This window comes from Sorex araneus, chromosome X (genome assembly GCF_027595985.1).
Source record: "Sorex araneus isolate mSorAra2 chromosome X, mSorAra2.pri, whole genome shotgun sequence".
Lineage (NCBI taxonomy): Eukaryota > Metazoa > Chordata > Mammalia > Eulipotyphla > Soricidae > Sorex > Sorex araneus.
In genome coordinates this window covers 215,860,952-215,883,571 of record NC_073313.1, presented here as the reverse complement: position 1 = coordinate 215,883,571, position 22,620 = coordinate 215,860,952, and the positions used below count along the sequence as shown (strand labels likewise).

Genomic DNA, 22,620 nt, shown 5'->3' with positions numbered 1-22,620 from the left:
GTCTACTTTAGGGGGGAGAAACTCCAAATCAATAATAGTGAATTTTTTGTTGAATTATTGAATGTAATCAAAGTAAAGTGAAAGTAAAGTAAAATTTACCAGTTACACATGCGGGGTGGGGGGCTGGGGAGGTGGGGGGGAGGGGGGGTATACTGTGATTCTTGGTGGTGGAATATGTGCACTGGTGAAGGGATGGGTGTTCGAGCATTGTCTAACTGAGACTTAAACCTGAAAGCTTTGGAACTTTCCACATGGTGATTCAATAAAAGAATAAATTTTAAAAAAAGATTTTTTTTTAACTTTCAAAAAATATTTTTTATTTTATTTAATTAATTCATTTATTTTTATTAATGAGTCACTGTGAGGGTACAGTTACGAGTTTCATGCTTGTGTTACAGACATACAATACTCAAGTACCCATCCCTCCACCAGCGCCCATTCTCCTCCATCGATGGCCCCAGGGTCCCTCCCACCTACCCCCATCCTGGAGCGGTGGGTTGAAAGCAGACTATAGATTGAATGCGATAGCCACCCAGTACCTCCATTGCAAGCCACAACACCCAAAAGGAGAGAGAGAACAAAAAGGAATGCCCTGTCACAGGGGCGGGGTGGGGTAGGGGTGACAGGATGGGGGGGGGTGGGAAGTACCCTGGGGCCATCGGTGGAGAAGAATGGGCACTGGTGGAGGGATGGGAGCTCAAGAATTGTATGTCTGTAACACAAGCATGAAACTCTGTAACTGTACCCTCACAATGACTAATTAATAAAAAAATAAAAATAAAAAAATAAAAAAATTTTTTTTTGGAAAGTTAAAAAAAGTTTTTTTTTTTTTTAATGGACTGACATAGTAATGCACTGTTAGACAGATTGGTTCAGCAGATGTTTATTTTCTGAAGAAAAAAAGAGCCTCAATTTGCAACTTAGAATCTACAAACTCAGAAGCTTAAATACTTTTAACTTCAAGAGACCCATGTGGTACGAATGAAATCTAAATATTAAAATAATTCTATTAGTTAAGCAAATGGTTACATTTTACTATTAGTTCACAGAATGCTGATGACTATTATCATAATATGAGGATGCAATAGTAATAGCCTATCTAAGCTTCTCAAGCTTATATAATTTTGTTTTTTATCATTGTCAATGACAGCCTGGAAGAATATTAATAATCATTATTATAACAGTTAAAGAGTATTTATGATTTGGGAGACACAACTATCCTATGAAGTGAAGACTCTTAAAAAGCTCATTTTAAACATGGCTCAGAAAGATTAAATTACTTACCTTAGTGTCAAACCAAGAAGTAAAGGGCCAAGTAATATGTACATTTAGGTTTTACAGACTATCTATTGTGTAGTAGTTATGCCACTCTGCAGAGTAAAACAGTCTAATGTAATATGTGAATTAATTAGCATGGCTTGTTCCCCCAAAGAACTTTGTGAAATCTGAAATTCAAATTTCATAAAATTTTCATCTGTCACAAAGAGTAATCCTTAGACTTTTTTCAATTACTTAAATATATGAAAATAATTTTTATGTCATAGACTATACAAAACCATGTAGCAGCCTGGAGATAGCACACAGACTAGCTTGTTGACTCCCATTCAAGGCTCCTAAGGCCTACATAATTTTTCTAGCATAATCTTTTAAAAATGTTTTGAAAGAACTTTTTTACCTCCTAGTATTATTAAGTTATGCCAGACATTTTATCATATAAAATTTTGTTTGGGGAAATATGATGTTCTTTACATATTCAGTTGAGTCATGTAAAATTTCCAATATTAGGCTTTCTGACCTATAAAAGTGGTAATTTTATATGATTCAACATAATATTTATAAATATCTGTTGCCTGAAGCAGTAACACATTTTATTAGTGCTATGAAAGCATACTGGTAACCAGGGGAACACGATACAAGCAATTTAAGCATCAGATGTGACACATCAGATGATTTTTAAGATTTGCTTAGAATCTTTGCTATGAAAGGAATTATCCTAGTCTAGGATTACAATTACTAAAAAGAGGGTCACAAATCATTGCATTAAGTTCCTCATGACAGGTACTAAACTGCAGTATTTTATTTAACTTCCATGATGGCATGAAGAGACAAGTATTTTTATCCAGTTCAAAGTTAAGGTATTCTAGGTTCTTAGAGATTGTAAACCTCCAAAATTCAGAACAAAGATGAAGCCAGAAGAAACAGTAAAGACTCCTTATTTCACTCACACAGCAAGGAAACTTCTGCAATCTATCAGCACCACTAAGACTTTAACCATAAAAGAAACTTTTTTTCCAAATTCATTGCCAGAAAGACATATGTAAACCTTAGTATCAGGATGTTTTGGAACTCCTGATATATATTCTCAGAAATATGTCTCAGATATATATATCTCCAGAAGTATATTCTCACAATTTTAAAACATTTTATAGCCACAATTATATTTTTTGCTCGAAAAAGTTTTATATTGATAAATAAGAAGGTGTTTTATATTGATAAACCCTTACCTCACTAAGATCTCCATTTCTAAATAGAAGCTAAGAGGGATGTAGGAATCATGCTAAGCACAATTTTTACGAGTCAAGTGATTTAAAGCAACAAGCCCTTCCTTCTATTCTTCATCTGGACTTATTAGTAGAGTACTTAACTTTGCATATACCAACATTTTACATATAGGAAAAAAATGAGCATTTGGAAAGGAGACTATAAAATAAAAAATAAATAGAAATTTAACATAGAATTTTAAATTATAACACTTTGCTTCATTTATGCTTCTCATTCCTAATCTAAAAATAAATAACCCTGTAAATGACTCTGAAGGAAAAACTATAAATATATAAGGAATTCGAATTAATTCATCAGACAGCGATATCCACAGTGGAAATGAATTATTCTGAGTTAGTTATTCTAGGAAGAGGCATTATTGCTTTCTTTTTCCTTTTTATCATTTGTCTTTTATTATTTTTTAATCTGGAATAGCAATAAAAATAGATAGTAAGTATGAATGAATACTTTTCTCTCACAATTTTCCATATTTACTGTTATATCTTTTCTCATATACCATGTTGGTTATTCTTGGTAACAGTGTAAGGACAAATGGACAATCTTATTAGATCATGCTTCCTAGACTTTAAATAGATGGTTTCCCAAAACGTTCAAGGAAAAAAATAGGTATGGGCCAATGGGCCAATATTTAAAATTAAAAGAGTTTCAGATTATCCTGGAAACAAGAACGTTAACAGGTAATCATATAGCTAGCCACAGTGGCATATATGAGACATGCAAAGCAGTAATTCTCATTCTCAGCATTCTTGACATTTTGAACCTAACACTTCTTTACTGTAGTGAGTGTCCTGAGCATGCTGCGTGGTATTTACAAGATGCTAAGATTACCTCCCATCTCTATCCTGTAGCAATCACAGAATCTTTTTTGACACTATTAAATTGAGAACAATTACTTAAAGGAAGAGAATAGAGATAGCATCCTCAGGTTTTAGAAACACTTTTTTAGATTGCAAATAAGACAATGTGAAAAATGGAATTTTAATAGTTCCAAAATCATTGTATTGCAGTTGAGAAGTTAGAAATGTTTGCTAATTTTAAAATGTATGCTAATTGAAGGAAGAAAATACAAATTTGACATGTTAAACGTAAAATGTATGGATATACCACATCCTGTTCAACAATCACTTCATTAACACCATTCCTCATAATGGTTTTCTTCTAGAATATTGACTCACTCATTGAATACCCAAATCATTTGATCAGGTTTAGATGTATTATAGTGATTCCCCCCAGCCCCCTGAAACAACTAGGGTTTATGCTTTAAGGTCTTCTTTATACTCGATTGTCTTCTAGATGAAAGGAAACTTGCATAAAGAGACAACAGATATTTTATCTGACTTGTATCTATCTTGATGATCGCACTTTTAAAGCAAATATATTTGTAGGAAAATCAGAGTTATGCAAGAGAAGTAAAATATGACTTCGAAAGAAAGGATCAATAACATCACTGAACTAGGTTCCTCTGTAAACTTGGTAACACATATTTTCAGTCTATAGACTGTAAACTGCATGACCTTGTCAGTGTGGATTCACTGGAATGGAGGGTTCAACCTAAGACTATAAAAGAAAACCCTGAAACTTTCTTTTGTATTGGAGAATGATTGAACTTATGCAGAGACTCAGTTTTCTTTGAGTGGGAGAACGATTGATTTAAACAGTGACTCAGTTTCCTTTTTAAGCACTTTACATTACCGGCAACAGTAAGCATTACATTGGAGAACCTGATGTTCTAGTTCATCCAAACTAACTTTAGATGCTACTTTTCTTCTTAAGGTAAAAGCCAACTTTTTATTTATATCACACCTGTTAGTAAGCTACATTGAATACAAAACCCTAGTTTTGTCATTATCTTTCAAACAAACTCCTGAAGAAAATATCTGACAGAAAAGACATAGAAATAAGAGGTGTATTTTTTTTTTAAAAAAGAGACAAGTAACCAAGTTATACACAAGATAAAAAAGTCTTCCTTTCAAAAATTAACAAATAAATATAAAGTCCCATATCTCTATTGAAACTTGTCAAACAAGATTTTTCCAAATAGAAATGATGATGCTCACTTCCACAGAAATGATTTGGGTATTTCAACTCCAAGCTTTTATGTTTATGTATATTTACCACTCAGAAATCAAGGAGAAAAAGTATCGAGAGCCTAACTCTCAGACACCAATTACTTCTAAATCTCCTTACAGAATATTCAGCAGGAAAAAACTAAGCTTAGCATAATTTTACACAAAACCAAGCAAGTAAAATCATCACTTTAGATCCACTCCCTCAACATAAAAGCATTGAAGTGATTTAAGGAAAGGTAATCAGGAGAAGAAAGCAGCATTTTCAAATCCAAATCTTACCTGATAAATTGAAATGGAACAACTCTCCTAAAAGTCTTTTGAGTTACCCTCCTGTCCTCAAGGGAGAAAGAAATCACAGCAGCCTATACTCTTAAACTCTAAAAGAAAAATCAGGAAGCTTGATCTGTGCACATAATGACCTGCATAATGTAAGAAAGCGCTGTTTCTTGGCAACAAGAAAACAATCCTTTTCAATTAACTCACAGCAATTGGCCCACATTTGTTCTTACACACAGAGTAAAGAGCATGTTTTAAGATCCCAGAGACTGTGGAAATGACTAACCAAGGAAGTTAAATCAGTTCATTCATTTTGAAAACATTTAATTAATAGACTGTCTATTCTAATTTCCTAACCCCTTTCTGAGTAGTTTTATTGACATAGCTGTCTTAATTCCTTACTATATATTATTTACTGAAACTCCAACTATTGCATCTGTTGTTGCAGAAACAGTGAAAAGGTGAAAGACAGTTTTAGCAAATCAATGATTTTAATGTTATCCTAGTTTTGGTCATTTTGCATTCCATATTTTTCTTTCTACATCACAAGAGTGAATATAATCCTGCATGCACATTAGGCTACATAATTCAAAATAGTTGCATGTTACATTCTTTTACCTGTTAGGGATCACCTCCACAGGCGCCAGTTTTAGTTGATGAATAGAGAAGTGCAGCTATGCTGGATTGATTTTATGCTCATTTAACAGGGATAACTGATAATAATAGGATTGTAATAAAATATTTGGATATTTAGAGAGTCATGCATTTTCACATACAATTTTGAAATTATATATCAACCAATGCTAAATTAGGTGAATATTGTCACCATTATTATTTGCCAGAATTGGCCAAGAGTACATATGGGTATACCTTTAACAGATGCAATTTCCCCAAAATGCATAGACCTTGTCTTGCTATTACTAATGAACAACTCTTCTTAAACAGTATTTTATTAATTATATTTTTAATTTTTATTTTTTAATATTTCTTTGTGTGCGGTGCTAGGGATCGAACCAGGGTCAGTCCCATGCAAAATGCTTTTGTACTATCTCTCTTTGTACTATCCCCATGTACTATCTCTCTGGTTCCTGAGCACAGTGGGTTTGATTCCTCCGTCCCTCTTGGAGAGCCTGGCAAGCTACCAAGAGTATCCTGCCCACACAGCAGAGCCTGGCAACCTCTCCATGGCATATTCGATATGCCAAAAACAGTAACAACAAGTCTCACAATGGAGACGTTACTGGTGCCTGTTCGAGCAAATCGATGAACAACGGGATGACAGTGCTATAGTGCCAAGATTTCTTTATTGAATCACTGTGAGATAGACCCTTACAAAGCTGTTCAGGGTTTGGTTTCAGATTAGACAATATTTTTAAATATAGCTTGTCTTGGGGGTATGATGCTGACACAAAGCACTTCCTTCTTGGGAATTTGAGTCAGTATGGAAATGGTAAAATGACATTTTTGGGAAATCCTGTCATCTTCAAGTCATATTCTTGAGAGTTGTGTACACTTTCCATGGATAGAACTGGCAGCAATAATTTTATGTGTTTCTTCAGTTTTAGTACTGACTCTTCCACTTGCTAAATTTATGACTTCAGGCAGACTTATTAAACATTTTTTCTCAGTTCCTTTATCAATCAACTGGTTAGTAATATTTACATCATATGTTTGTTGTGAAGATTCGCTAATATATGTAAAACTTTTAAAACACTGTCCAGAAGATGACCAGCACCCAAAGTTTAGCTACACTGCTAGCATCTTTCCGGCTATTAACTCTAAAATAAATTTTTATATAGAATAAATAATATGGTCATTTGTAAAGTTTATATTATGAATGTATAATTACTTCATACCACTACCACCAAAGGATTTATGAACTAAATAATTTTCAAGGTTATTTCCAAATTTCCAAGATCTTATATAATCCATTAATAAAAATTGAAAGTAATGTAAGCAAAGACTTGAAGCATATAAGATAAGCATTTTATATTTTATAGATTAATCCTCACTTCCATCTATTACATCTAGTATTTAGAACTTTTTATGTCATTTACAAATAAAAGAATATGTTCATTTTATCACTTTCATAATTTTAAAAAATTGTATTAAATCGCCATGAGTTGCAGAGTTACAAAGTTGTTCCCAATTAGATTTCAGTAATACAAAGTTTCGATACCATCCCTTCACCAGTGTAGGTCTCCCACTACCAATGTCCCAGTTTCCAGTTTCCCTCCCACCAACCCTCCAGTCCCAACCCCCAACCTGCCTCAATGACAGGCACTTTTCTTTACTCCCTCTCTCTCTCTCTCTCTCTCTCTCTGTATGTGTCTGCTGTCTGTCTGCCTCTGGCTTGCTTTCTTGCTCACTCTTTCCTTTTGGACATTAGAATGCATTTCTTTAACAAAGTGAAGTTTCTTTATCTTAATGAAAATTACACTCACATTAAACACATTGACTTAACCAATTTAAGCAAAGGTATTAAAAGCAGAAATGTATCATTTGTTACAGGTGATATGCCAACTTAAAGATTCATAAGCTGTTCTGCTATATTCTAAAAATGGTCTCAAAATTCTTAAAAAGACCTATTGCTTTGACTGTTGGTATTCCTTTGGATGGACTTTTAAATAGCAGCTGCAAATCCTAATATTTGAGAGGAAATACATGCTTTTGAGTACTCAGTATAAACACTGTCTAGACAGAGTAGGCCTTAAAGACTCCATCTATCCTCTACAGCTTAAAAAGCAGGTTTTACTGTAGGTGTTGGCCAGGTCCATTTAGCAGTTACCTCAATTAAAATGCCACACTCTCTAATACTATCACATATGTGTATATATGTAAAAGTATGTATGTATATGTATGTGTATATCTATACAAATATTGCCAAATGACCCAATCTTCTTCAGAGGAATTGTATTTACTAGAAAAGTAAATAGTAGTTACTACCTGTTTGTCCTATATTTATGATAGTTTTGTTTGCCACAGTACCTTGAGCTGACAAATTCTGGTGCAAGAAACATGTCTCTGAAATCTAAAACTAATAGTATTATATTTATCCTAAGGCATCAAACTCTGGAGAAAATAACAGAAATACTCTAATGAACATCAGTCTATTGTCTTTCTTCACAGTAAACTGGCTATATATGAATGATGCTGCATAAGCTGCTGGCAAGTGAGAGTCCCCTATTACAGTTTAAGTCACAAAGTCATTGCTCTCCTGTAACCCTGTCAAAACCTTCCAAATTCACAACTTCCATTTTGAACAGAATTAAGGATATTGCATGAAATACGGCACTGATTATCAACTTTGGGATATTTTTCTTTTTATTTAAAATATAATGTCAGGAGCTGGAGTGATAGCACAGAGGGTAGGGCGTTTGCCTTTCATGAGGCCGACCCAGGTTCAATTCCCAGCATCCCATATGGTCCCCTGAGCACAGCCAGGGTATTCCTGAGTGCAGAGCCAGGAGTAACCCCTGTGCATCGCCAGGTGTGACCCAAAAAAGAAAAAAAAATAAATAAAATATAATGTCAAAAATTATTTTCTATGGGCAATAGCATCTCCATAAAAATATATCAAGTGTTGCATCTATAAATAGAGTCATAATCTACAACTTATAAATTTTATAAGCAGGATATCAAATCTCATATGATCTATCCCAGGTGACAAAGAAGGTGCAAAATATCACACAAAATAAGATATTTAATGAGTGGCAGAAGATAATAGTATGATAATCTATCTGAATACATATTAAATTAAATAGGTAAATATTAAAGAATAGCATAGAGATGCTTAGCTATAGAATAAATTTTACTTCTGCATGGCATGGAAGGGCACAAGAGGTCACAGGAGACTCCCTATTTCTTTGGAAGTAGGTTTTTATACACAGAAGTCTTTGCAGTTTAGCTAATACAGAACAAAGAAAATCACTAAGAAATATAGAGAAGACACTGTTTCTTCTAGCAAGGTTTGTTCCTGTGGCTGGCATAAAGCCGGGGCAGAAATCTACTAAATCTGCAAAGTCATTTGGAGCCGTGAGTACTAATGGTTGAGTTATCTCTAAAGGAAGGTTCACAGGAAGCTTTGTTCCCAAATGTTTCTGCAAGAAGCCTTGGGAACCTAGTTCACAAACTTCTGTGGAGATGAATTATTGACCCTTAAGACGCTAGTCTGGTTAGATAACCTAACAATCTACAGTTTCTAAAAAAATAGAAATGAGCATTTAATATATTTGATTCTGTCAAAATATGAGTCAGGACGATTAATTCTGAGTTCTCATTTTTTGGAGCAAGATCCCAGAGATATTGGTTGAATGTGGTGAGTGAGGTCAAGAAATCTACATCTTAGTAGGGCTTATCACACTGGCACAGGCAGGCCTAGGACTCTGTTGAGACTCTCTGATCCTGACAAACCCAGGTTCTGACAGACAGAGGGAACACGTAGGCCTTGAAAAAGGAGGAAGGTTGCTATAAGGAAGAAATGTGAGTGATCACAAGAACTAGAAAAATGCAGCTTAGCTTTCCTGGATCAGAGAACAGGATGAAGGGTGGACAACAAGAGAAATAAAAGCTGTAGCTATAACTACAATGGCTTCCTCTTTTCTATGTGCAATACCATGGACTATGAATACAAAGGCATGCAAGTCAAAGTTCTTTAGCTGCACAGTCTGGCCTTTTCCCCCTTATTCAGTACTACTTTCTCTTTCTTTAGCTGACTCTATTTGGCCTGCTCACTGTTTCTCAAAACATGGTTTCTTCCTCTATTTCCTTTACATGTTCCCTTAAATCTTATCTTCTTAAGAGTTCTGCTGAGGTGTCAGAGAGATAACACAAGGATAAGGCTTGTATTACTTCAAAGACTGCTTTGCAAGAAGTAGTCTCAGGTTTAATTCCCAGCACCACATATGGTTTGCCAAACACAGCACTGCAGGGTGTAGGCCAAAATTAAAAAAAAAAAAAAATAGTTCTGCTCTGATCAAACCCCTAGCCTTGCCAACTTTACTGGTAACTTCCTATTTACTTCCTGTTTTAATTTTCTCTGTGTTATTTTTTAAACCACATTCATATTGTTGCATTATTCACACATCGTTATTCACACATACATTATTCACACATTATTCACATATACATTATTACTCACACACATTATTCACATCTTATTCACATACACATTCACATAATTCACATTATTCACAATATTGCTCATTTTCTGTCTCCTTCACCTATATCTTAGCCTGAAATATAAACTCTGGGATGGTAGGGAATTTTTTATATATGTTTTTTACTGCAATAAAATACCCCAGCAATATTATCCCTGTCACATTGTAACTACAACTGCACAAAGTTAAAAGTTTCTGTTTATGTAAAAGTTATTACCTTTAGAGACAGAAAGAACATACACGGCATTAGAAGCAGATCAAAAGTCTTTTAAAAATCGCTTAATCCCTTCTACACAAAATAAAATAAGAAATAAATGAAGTATGGGAATCTTTTCAAGTGTTACAATGCTCCAAGGTATATTTGTTTTCCATTCTTTCACAAAGTTAAGCTGGGTAGTTATTGTTTAACCCTATCAAAAGCTAATAATTGTGTCACTCTAGCCTTGGGGAAATGAAAAACAGGAAACATTTTATCCAGGTGCATAGATTCATAAGTAATATTTTAAAGGTTATTTGAAGGGTGTTAACAGAAGGGTGTTTTTGAAAGACCTCAGTTAAAGTAAAATAAAAATATGGGTTTTGAAAAAGCATAGAAAAATTGGAAATTATCCACTGGTACCCTGTTTGTTTACCTTCCTCAATCATTGTACTTAAACATGAGTATTTTTTATTAACAAAACCACTATACATTAACCCTTGAGAAAAATGGAAATTATTCTTTAAATGAAAAATGACAAGATTACAGCTTTATATGACATTCTTTTAAATGGCCTAATATGAAAAACATGAAAGCAGGGATGCTTTACCAGTTCATTGGAAAGGGAGGAATGTGCTTACCTCCTTCAAATCTTTTACCTCTATCACTAGTTTTTGTCCTCTAGGAAAGTCCCCTTTTGCTTGAATATCACACTGGGCTTTCCTTCCCATAAGAAAATGAAAACAGCTCTAAGTTATTTGTACTGACCTGGTTGCTTTTCAGATGTTTTAATTTCAGCAAAAGAACAGAGAAGCCTTTTCACAGAACCTACCACTAACTCTGGATGCAGAGAAGTGCTTGAGGGAACACAAATGTAAGATCAAAGAGGGAACAGGAAGGTAAATAGGGAAAAGGAAAAGTTCCTGATTTTCTGCTCTGTCTTACCCACCAGAAACAAATTATTCTCATAAAATAACATGCTTCCTGACATTCTGCTCCCTCTTCAGTTCATTATCAAGGCAGTTCAAAATCTCTCCATCAAATAGGTTAACACAAATAACCACCATATCTATACTGTATCTCCAGTATCTATACAATATGTATACTAGACTATATCTCCAGTTTCTATACTATACTATACTATACTATACTATACTATACTATACTATACTATATACTATATACCATATCAATACTATATTTTCTTTATGCTCAAATGGCCTCTCTCCTGGTCTATCAGTATCTATTCCTACCCCTGCCCCTTACACCTCTCTCCCGGTCTCTGTCAGCATCTCTTCCCAGACACCTCTCTCCCCTCTTCCTTACAGTCTTTTCCCCCTTCCCCAAATACACACTGCTTGCACAAAGTATATGCTCATTCTCATTTGACTTGTTAGCTCTCCCTTTACGCTGTGCCAAGCACTGTTAGGTAAATTAGATATGCTATCTCATTTAACACTTATACCAGCTCTAGAAGGTGAATATTTTTATCTCCGAGTTTCAAGTGAGGAAAATGAGTCTTATGTAATCACTAGAAGGTTAAAACCACATCTGGCAGACTCCAAATTAGTGCTTTTAACCATGACATTATAGAGCCTCCCTCAATCATTGTACTTAAAAAGTCCCCTTGTTTTCTTGTACTTTGGAAGAAAAATCACAAAAATTAAATGCCTGTTGAATATAAAGCTTATGGCTTTCTGAGTGGATTTCTTTAGTCAGATCAATTTTTTTAGCAATTTGTAAAATGTGATAAAGCACATTTTTAAGGGAAAAAGAATTAGACATTTTTATAGAGTCTTATGTAATGGTGTGATTTCAACCTAATCATTTTAGCCCAAAGACTGGCCCTGTAAAGAAGTTCATTATATTCTTTGATGCTTCCATAACATGGTATTTAAAGGATGAAATTTTCCCTGGCAGAGGAACTTCTTTGTGTTACTATGTGTACATCACAGTTTTTATTTCATGGATTCAAATAAGATGCCTAGAATTTCTCAGAAGATATTTCCACTCATAAATATGGTAACTTGCTATATAGGGTGTTGAAGAATGATAACATTTTTTAAAATTTTACTTTGTTTTCAAGCCATACCCGATAGAGTTCTGGAGTTATTCCTAACTTTGTGCTCAGACGAGACTCCTGGCAGTGCTCATGGAATCATTTGGGCTCCAAGAATCTAACTAGAATCAGAAGTGTGCAAGGTAAGTAGACAAGTGCTTTACGTCAGTGTTTTCTGTCTGACCCATCATAGGTTTTTGATTAAAGTTTTCTCCCTATCTGTGGATATGGTGCTGCCAGCAGGTCAGCCTGTACCTGTGGGACAAGGGCATCTATCGCCTGATGGTGCCTTCAGGCTTCTGATACTCAAAAATTGCCCCTGTGTCTTTGGCTAGACCCAACAACTTGGGGCCAAGTTTACCAAAAACTTAAATGGCCAAAAGTTAGGTATGTAGGAGCCATGCCCACAAACCACCTCTGGCTCAGCTATAAAAGCTCATTTATCAGCCTTATTTCAGAGAACCATAAATCCCAAAAGAGATCAAAAGTTGCAGTTAATCCTAGACCTGTGCATGGCTGAACAGACGGGCGTAAATCAGAGAAGGGTGGGTTAGTCTGGTGCCTGCCCAAACAGAGCCCCCGGCAGCTGCATGTTTCCACAATTCACAATCACTGCCATCCCCCTGACCTGACTCCACCATCTCAAGATGGACCTCACCAAGATATAAATCTGCTGAATATTTGAGTATGCAGGTTTTGTGACTGAAACCTCCAGGCTTTCTCAGAGTTGGGATGGGCTACCTCCCTCCACCTCACTGTACTTCTTGAAGCCTCGGCAGTCACAGCCACACCTCAAAGCAGCCATCCAATTGAAAAGCTACTCTAGCCTTACTGTTCCGATAAAAATACTGAATGCTCTGAACAAACACTGTGACCTCTCAGCACCTGTATTGCAAACCATAATGCACAAAAGGAAAAGGAGAGAGAAAGAGAGCAAGAAGGAAAGTGTCTTCCATAGAGGGAGGGTGGGGTGTTGGGAAATAGTGGTAGGGAAACAGGGGACTGGTGGTAGGAAATGTACACTGGTGAAGGATAGGGTGCTGCATCATGACTGAAATCTAATTACAAACAGCTTTGTAATGGCTATCGGATATTGGCTAATGGACATTGGCTAATGGATATTCAATTTAAAGCATTTTTTAAAAAATTTAGAAAACTAATGTGGAGTTCATCCCCAATTAAATCAACTTAATCAATGGCAGAATAAAAAGCAGTACTCATACATTGTACTGGAGCAATAGCACAGTGGGTAGGGCATTTGCCTTGCACACAGCTGACCCGGGTTCGATTCCTCTGTCCCTCTTGGAGAGCCTGGCAAGCTACCAAGAGTATCCCACCCGCACAGCAGAGCCTGGCAAGCTACTCGTGGCTTATTCAGTATGTCAAAAACAGTAACAAGTCTCACAATGAAGACGTACCTGGTGCCCACTTGAGCAAATTGATGAACAATGGGATGACAGTGCTACAGTGCTACTCGTATATTAAAAAAAAGTTTTCTCTCTATCAATAACTTTGCATGGCATGTAAAATGTGCATTTGCTAAAACTCATCCTAACTCAAAGTCCAAGAGTCTGATGATCATATATGATATGTCTATACCCCCTTTAACAGAGAATTCTCTGAATTTTGTGGCACAAGAAATGAAAATACTCTACTATTTTCCAGGATTGAGGTGGAAGAAAGCATTACATTCAGCTGAATAATCTGTAGAGTGTAGGTTGTTCCCAGGAATAGTCCTTGGAACGTATCCATGGCATTTAATCATTTGTTTGACGTAGGTTACTTGAGGTTGCTATCTGGCTGTCATAGCTTTATATATTCTTAAATATTATAGGAAAACCCTGAAAAAGTAGTAGTTTTCCTTGCACCTGGAGTGATAAAAAAAGCAATATAAGAGAAGACACAAGGATGTCAGTTATTTGCTGTTATGCCAATGAATGTTTTTACCAACATGGGAAATCAACACTAGCATCTTTCTTAAATATCCTGTGGTTAGGGACCTATATGATATTGCTCTCATTTTAGCATTATTTGCAGAATTTTTAAATTTTTCTCTATAGTAACCAATTTATTTCAGTAAGACCACATATATTCCAGGCTTTATTATAAAGTTTAGTAAAGCAAGAAAAAACAAGATAGCAAGGTGCTGGTAGTGGGTTCTAAAGAATGATTGTGAAATTCATTGATATGGGTCACATTGAGAGATGAGAATATACCATCTCACTTTGAATTTGGGTGGATTTATAACTATTTTGACTGACTACACAGAAATGACATTGTGTGTGCATGTGTTTTTTAAAGGAGTCATAAACAATGATACAAATTTCACTCTGCTTTGAACCTATGCATCCTTAAGGTTGATAAACTACTTTTAAGATGCACAACTGCTGGAAGCTGCCAAGATGTGAGGAAACTAATCCTATGTAAGGGCCATTGTATATACTCTGGTTGGCAGCGAGACTGAGTTCCTAATTTAGAGCTGAAGCCCATTGGCAGCTATGAGAGGGAGTCTGTGAAATCCAGTGAGTCTTCCATTGAGTGTAGTCCTGGATATTTAATGAGACCTATCTGAAAGACTCCAAGTAGAATATTCCCTGTTTATAATATGGTAATCCAAAATTCTAAAACTACTGTCAGACAATATTATGAGCAAAACAAAATGAATACATACTAAATTACTAGATTTTGGATACATGTGCTATCAAGCAAAAATGACAGTTATTACCTGGGAGCAGGATGTTAACAAGAATAGTGATCCTCAAAGTGGCTGTCAGTGAATGTTAGAAAAAGAGTTATTTTGGGTTAGAAAAGAGAAAGCTTCAATAGTAATAGAAAATGTTTAGGAACATTTCCGCTGAGGAAAAGAAAGATGTATCCAGGGAACTAATCAATCTTACTAAGGATATTTCTCCTTAGGATCTATCCCCTGAGGATAAAATATTAACTGTGATAAGTAATTTTTTCCATTAAATATCATAAGATGAAGACAGCAAACACAAAAGCTAGCAAAAACTCACTATATTTTCAGAAAGAATATAGAACAAGTGCAAATGGGTCATTTTGGGAGTGGAAGGACTTCTGCTGCTCAAGTGAAAATTAAGCTTTGCGACTACTGGGAAAGGCTGCAAAACTGTCAATCATACAGCTGATACAGTCAGTCTTGTGTACTTCAATTTCAAGGAACAGAGAGAATTTGAGTTTGAATAGAACATGCTGTATAACAGTAGTGGCAGGTTTTAGAGGCAGAGATGAAAAGAAGATTAAAGAGAGTTTACAAGGCTTGGCGTTGGGAGGTATGCATGATCTCAGGCCTGCCAGAGCTTTACCTTTATGACGAAACACTTTGACAGCATCAAGTAGGGTACTAGATAATGTGGAGAGTTGCTGGGACTCGTATATCCATTCCCCCACCATGCACGAACAGGAAGGAGAAAAGTTCTCTGGAAATGTGCTAATACTGGAGTCTTTTGCAATGAGCCATATGACAAGGTGTTATTGAACAGTTTGGAAAATTAGGTTCAGTTAAAGCATGTTATTACAGGAACAACATATAGTAAGGCATTATTCAAGAAACTTTATAAGTCACAAGAAATCTAAGTTTTCTTGATAACTAAAATTTGTTCAAGAAGAAAAGAAAACGTGGCAGATAAAACCCAATTAAATAGCAGAATTTAACTGCATGAGATTTGGAGACTTTCAGCTGATGATCAGATACAGATCTTAATAACCTTTCCAGTAAATCAACTTTCCTGCAAGTCAAGTCTTGGGGAGTGGTTTCTAACCTCCAACTCTTCTCTAAAATCCAGAACTGGTGGGAGCCTTAGGAGAAACTGTGTCAATTAATTTATTTTAGTGTATGATACCTGTGATATCCCAGACACAAATTATTGCGTAGGAAGTATTCCTTTCTAGTGTGCATATGGTACGAGAAAAGTATTTCCTTCCCTCCCATTTTAAAAATGTGATTACATAAAAGATGAATATTTTCTACTATACTTATATTTAAGCTATACTTAGTAGGAAGACTTGCACTAAACATCAGTAAATTAAGACCTGAAAATAAGGGAAACTAAGGAGACAAGTCAATTCCTGCAGTAAAGTTGCCTGATAGATACCCTGAGAATACTTTGTTGGAGAGAGAGGAGAGAGACACAGAGACAAAGACACAAAGATAGAGAGACACAGAGAGAGATATCCTGCAAATATCTTCTTCCTGAAAAGAAAAGAAGTTGATGTTCTTTCACTGATTGTAACAGTCATTGATCCAGGTTTGATTTGGAGAGTAGAAATGCTAATAGAAGACAGTGGTAAGAATTTATTTCTTTAGGCCCATATCATCTAGTACTTTAATCTTTTAGGTAAGAACTACATAGCCCATAGAAATTCACATGTCATTTTGAGTATCTACCCCCAGGACTGGAGCTATAGCACAGCGGATAGGGTGTTTGACTTGCATGTGGCTGACCCGCGTTTGATTGCTCTGACCCTCTTAGAGGGCTCAGAAAGCTACCGAGAGTATCCTGCCCGTACAGCAGAGCCTGGCAAGCTACACGTGGCATATTCAATATGCCAAAAACAGTAACAAGAAGTCTCACAAAGGAGACATTACTGGTGCCTGCTCAAGCAAGTCGACGAATAACGGGATGACAGTACTACAGTTCTACCCCCAAGACATTAGAATACTTATTCAAAAGGACATATGCACACTATTATTCATTGCTGCCCTCAGTGTAAGAGCTAAGATATTGAATCAATGTAGGTGTACAACAACAATTGAATGGATTATGAAGATATGGAGTATATATACATATATATATATACACACAGTGGAATACTATGCAGCTACAAGGAACAATGAAATTACACAATTTGCTGCAGAATGGTTGGAACTGGAATATATGTCAAGTGAAGTAAATCAGAATAACAAAGACAAACACAAGATGATCTCATTTAATTGTGGTATTAGGATACTAGATGAAGAAATGTATTGTAGTAAAGGGGAGATGTCTAGATCACCCTCAACCCTAATGTTTAGAGAGAACAGAGAAGGAAAATAAAACCATCAAGGGGGAAAGAAGAGGATGGGAAGTAATGGCTGAACAAGAGTCAGAACTTCAGTTCTGACTGGTATGGGTGAGTGGTATAGCCATATATCTAAAATACAGACTAAGCAACATGGAAAATATAATATCTAAGCTGCAAACACTGGGACTTTGTAATGCCCCTGTCAACTTACAGGTAGGAGATGGGGAAGAAGGGGTTGAGTCGGATAAGGATGGAATCTGAGAACTGAAAACTCTAGTGAAGGGAAGTAGATATGGTGGTGGGATTGGTGTTGAAATATTACATGCCTAAAACTCAACTATCAGTAACCTCATAAATCACAGTTATTTAATTAAATTTTTAATGTAAAAAAACAGTAGAAATCCATGTGTCACAGAGATATCTACTGATGCTGGGTGACTCTTGAGATTAGACTAGGAAAATGCCAATATTGAAATGGGTGACTAGCACTGTGTAAGTAAATGTGAGAAACTCTCCAGGATCCAAGTCACAGGACAGAAGTAAGAAATAAATATCTCAGATCTTCAAAGAAGTAAAAGTTGTTTGGGCTCAAAGAGGGAGTTTGAGATCTGGGTGCTAAAAATAAATTTTCATATTATTTGTCCCTTGTTTCAAGAAAGAGAATGTTATGGAAATTATGCAAGAAGTTGCCAATCATTTACCCCAGGACACACAGTCATGGGTATTGTCACATATAACCCGGATGCTCATTTATCTATATATATAGTTTATATTATATTTTCCCATTTATTATTGTTATTATGGTACTGGGGATCAAACCCAGGCTATTATATTTACTTACATAAGAGTAGCACTATTACTTACATACTATTACTCTTATGTAAGTATGCATAATATACTACTACTGCGTAACAGTTCACTTGATGATTAGAGATAATTACTCTTGATGGGACTGTGCATTTGTTTTGTCTGAATGGTTGGCTCCATAATATAAAGAACCAAAAGTAACTACAGACAGTCATATCCTGTTTCTAATGCGACTTCTCTGATGATTATAAAGGAATCTAAATGCTAAAGTACATAGTTCACCCTTGATTTTAACTATGTAAATTGCTTTATTTTCCTGTCTCAGTACTGGGGATCAAATGGAGGGCCAGGCCAGTACTCCAGCACAGGGCCACATCCACAGCCCACATTTTTGTTCTTCAAACTTTTTTTTAGTACAGAAAATAGCGTCTTCCTTAAGATTTGCTCACAAATTGGTTTAACTCTTAAATCTACACAAAAAACAATTGACTTTGAGACAAGATTAAATTTTGATTTACTTAAAAGGGCCAAATTGGCAGCAATTTTTATCATTGGAATCACTCTCCAGACAACAAGCTAACATGCTTTTTAAATCTGTCTGACAATTGGAATGCTATATATAAGTATGTGTTTATCAGTGTGGGAAGGATTTTTGCTTATGCTAACAGTCTAGAACCAGTTAAAACTGCTCTAGAATGCAGCTGAGATGTCCATCAGCATTTCATAAACTCTTGCTTACCCTGGATATTTCTGGCTAAGACAGAGCACATTTTCTTCTTTCAGATTTTGAAATTTTAATTTGGAATCACTTCACTGACTCTGTGAAGAATTTTAACAAAGCTATATTCAGTGTTTCATTATTTTTCAATTAATTGTGGTCCTTAGAACATTTGGGGGATAAGTATTTAAAACTGTCAAATATGCCTTCTAGGTCATTTTCTTTCACAAATTAATATTTCTCAAAAGTGATCCCATAAAAATAATGGCACTGACATACTAGACAAGTAAAGGAGCTGCTTTTCTTTTGACAGTTCTTTTTGAACTAGGAAATATAATTTTACATCTATAATTACATCACAGACTGAGTTTCAAAACATTTTTAAAAACTTTAAAAAGTTTTAAGAAGATCTTTTTAAAAAGATCTATGTTCTGCAGATTATGAGCCACAACTTTATTATTAAGAAATAGATACTATGTGAATGATTTAAAAAGTTCACAGAGACTTGGTTGATGGCCAGATGTAAATGATTAAATTTTAGAAAGTTATTACATTTTTGCGTTTCAAAATACCGCTTTCTAAATAAATAGTCATATTCCCTCTAAAACACATATCTAGGAATCTTTTAGTATCTGCTGGCAGATCTATTTTTTTAATATGTGAAACGATTGATCTCTGGGCATTAGCTGTAAAATCAGCAGTAATCCCTCACAATGTATGTATTGACTATGATTGCAAAGCTCCACACGGATTCTTACATGGGTCAAAAATGAGATATGGTTTCTGTCCTCAAGAAGTTTATGCATAAACAAGATTATAAGAATTGACAAAAAAACTGTCATAGAAAAATAGTTTTATTCAGAGTCATTATATTTTATTTTCTAAAATAGATATCTAAAATAATGTTTGAGACTTCAGAAAAATCTTTGATCTCTGCTCAGTCTGAGAACATCCAGTATTTACTCACCTCAGATTTCTTCTCGGTCATGAACTGAGAACACAGATGATGTCTGAGAAGCCAGTTTGGACCCAATTGAGTCGTAGATTCCAGTTTTACTTCTACATGTTTTACATTTTTTTCTGTGTTGTTTCGTAGATTATACCACTTCTCTCCAAGCAGTTAACTGCCAAAGTACACTTTATCTTCCAACTCTTAGTACCCCTCCCCCTACTTATGATATCTTATCTTTATTTTCTCTTTTATCATGTTAAGATTCTCCACTATTTCCTCCTTCCCATGTTTCACCACCCTATAGGCCTTTATGGAGCAAGTCAGGGAAGTTTTTAACAGAGAAAGAATATTAATGTTAAGCAAATTTTATCATTTAGACTTCATTTGCTTTTCACATTTTATGCGCACTGATGACTAAAGGACAACCACTTCCTTGGTATATCATCAACTCAGAATAATACATCTAAGTTCTAACCACATTCCAGACACCATCTAGTATATCATCTCCTTAATGTCTAAAGAAACTATCTAATAAATATCTTCCTATACTTCATGTCGGACACTCTTCTCTCATCCTCTGATCTCAGTCATGATTTTCAATACAGAAAATCCCACTTAAAATAAAAGTGGAAATTTATTAAACATGTTTGTGTGTTCATAAAACAATGATATTTGTAAAACACAAGTAGTCATTAAAAATCCAAGACATGAGCTGTGATAATACTTTTCTTATTTTATTTATTTGACAATATTTCCTTTAAAGTATCCTAGAGAACCATAGCAAACAAGACCCAAAATTCTCTAGAAAGCATAAAATGAATGGATACTCAAAGCAAGAACTGGTGAAAGTACTTGCTTTTGCAAAATTTGCAAAATTAACTATATTAATGATCCTAAGTTCCCATTATAAATTCTTACTAAAGGTCAGTTTTAGCTAAGAAGAACACACCTGATAACAAATAGCACCTTGATATTTTTACCTCCAAGGTTAAGAGTTGTAGGTGGCTCTTCATAAATCAGTGTTTTCCAAGTGATGATAATTCTTGTAGAAATCTTTGAGCCAAGTGATTTTTCACTCAGTGATACCCAGAGAAGTGTTTTTTTCCCCAAAATTCTATATTAAACAGTAAAATAAGAGAGAAATCAATTGTGATTCTTATCATTTCTATTCCATAATTTCAAGCCAAGTTTTAAAAATTAACAGTTGTTTCTTCAGGCCAGACCAATAGTACAGCCGGTAGAGTATTTTCCTTGCATGCAGCCAAGCCAGGCTCAGTCCCTGGCACCCCATGTGGTCCTCTGAGCACCAGCAATACTGATCCTTGAGTGGAAAGACAGTAGTAAGCCCTAAGCACCAGCAGATGTGGCCCAAAACAAACAAACAAACAAAATAGAGTTGGTTCCTCTATATGCCACTGTAAGCAGTTGGTTCTCTAACTGAGAAATAAGGCTATCGGAAATGTTAGGAATAGGTCTAAATTACCTTATTGTATTAAAATATTCCTTCTAACTTTTTGAGGTATCTTGCATTAAAAATTTTGGTCCTGTTGTTATATAATTATGATCATCAGTTATCTGGTAAGTGTTTCCAAGTATGGAGTTTGTAAATTCATTATTCCTCAAAGCTTTATCTCTTTAAAATAAAAAAAAATCAAGATTCCCAAAAGTATGAATGCTACTCTCTTTTGGTACACTTGGGTACAGCTTGCTCAGCTTTCCAAGTAAATTTAATAAGAAAGTTTTCAAAGAAACAACTTTTTTGAAAAGAGAAGAAATAAAAAATATCACTGAAAACACAAATGTTTCTGAATAAATCACTCCTGTTTAGTCATGTTATAAAGAATGTGATAATTATATTTAATTATCAAGGTTTCCTTAGGTTACAATATTATAATCATCTACAGGGTAAAAAATTGTATATGGGATTCTATTCATTCATTCCTTACTATCATGCTGAAATTGGCACTTTCTAGATGCTTTTAGCTAGTACCTTCTCTGATTCAATGGAACCAAACACATCCTGAATTAGAAGAACTGCAAATTATATTTAATTTGTGTTTACAAATATAAAAATTGAATTATGGAGTTTTTGCATGAATTGAGACTACAACATGGACTTCAAATCTCCTTCCTAAGATGTCCCAAGCTCAAAGCCACATTGAACAGGAAAATGTTTTGCCAAATTTAGAGGTAATCACTTTCACACAACCCTTCTATTGGTAGAATGAACTGCCAACACATTACTATTTCACTGTGTGCTTTTACTGTTCTTACTCTTTAATTTTTGAAAATTCCATTTAAATTAATTAATTTATTTGATCCAGTTATTCACTGTCATCCCGTTGCTTATCGATTTATTTGAGCGGGCACCAGTAACGTCTCTCATTGAGAGACTTATTGTTACTGTTTTTGGCATATCCAATATGCACGGGTAGCTTGCCAGGCTCTGCCGAGCGGGCTCCATACTCTCGGTAGCTTGCCGGGCTCTCTGAGAGGGGCGGAAGAATCGAACTGGGTCGGCCGTGTGAAAGGCGAACGCCCAGCTGCTGTGCTATCGCTCCAGCCCATTTATTTGATAGTTCAGAATAATAGGGTTACAACACTGCTCAAATTTCAGGTGTTAGGTCAAAGCGGTAGCACAGCAGATAGGGCATTTGTCTTGCACATGACTGACCTGGGTTTGATCTCTGACATCCCATGTAAGTCCCTAAGCACCACCAGTAACAAATCCTGAGTGCATATCCAGGAGTAACCCCTGAGCATCACTGGGTATAACCCCCAAAAAGCACACACACAA

The 22,620-nt window shown here is 35.3% G+C and overlaps 1 long non-coding RNA gene across 1 annotated transcript in view; it reads right to left on the bottom strand.

The window, feature by feature from the left end:
* LOC129399987 (uncharacterized) overlaps positions 1 to 4,984 on the bottom strand; it is a 56,613-nt gene extending 51,629 nt beyond the window's left edge. Inside the window, exon 1 of the long non-coding RNA XR_008627329.1 lies at positions 4,911 to 4,984. This is a non-coding gene — a long non-coding RNA (uncharacterized LOC129399987). The remainder of the gene's footprint in view (positions 1 to 4,910) is intronic.
* Between the last annotated feature and the right edge of the window lie 17,636 nt (positions 4,985 to 22,620).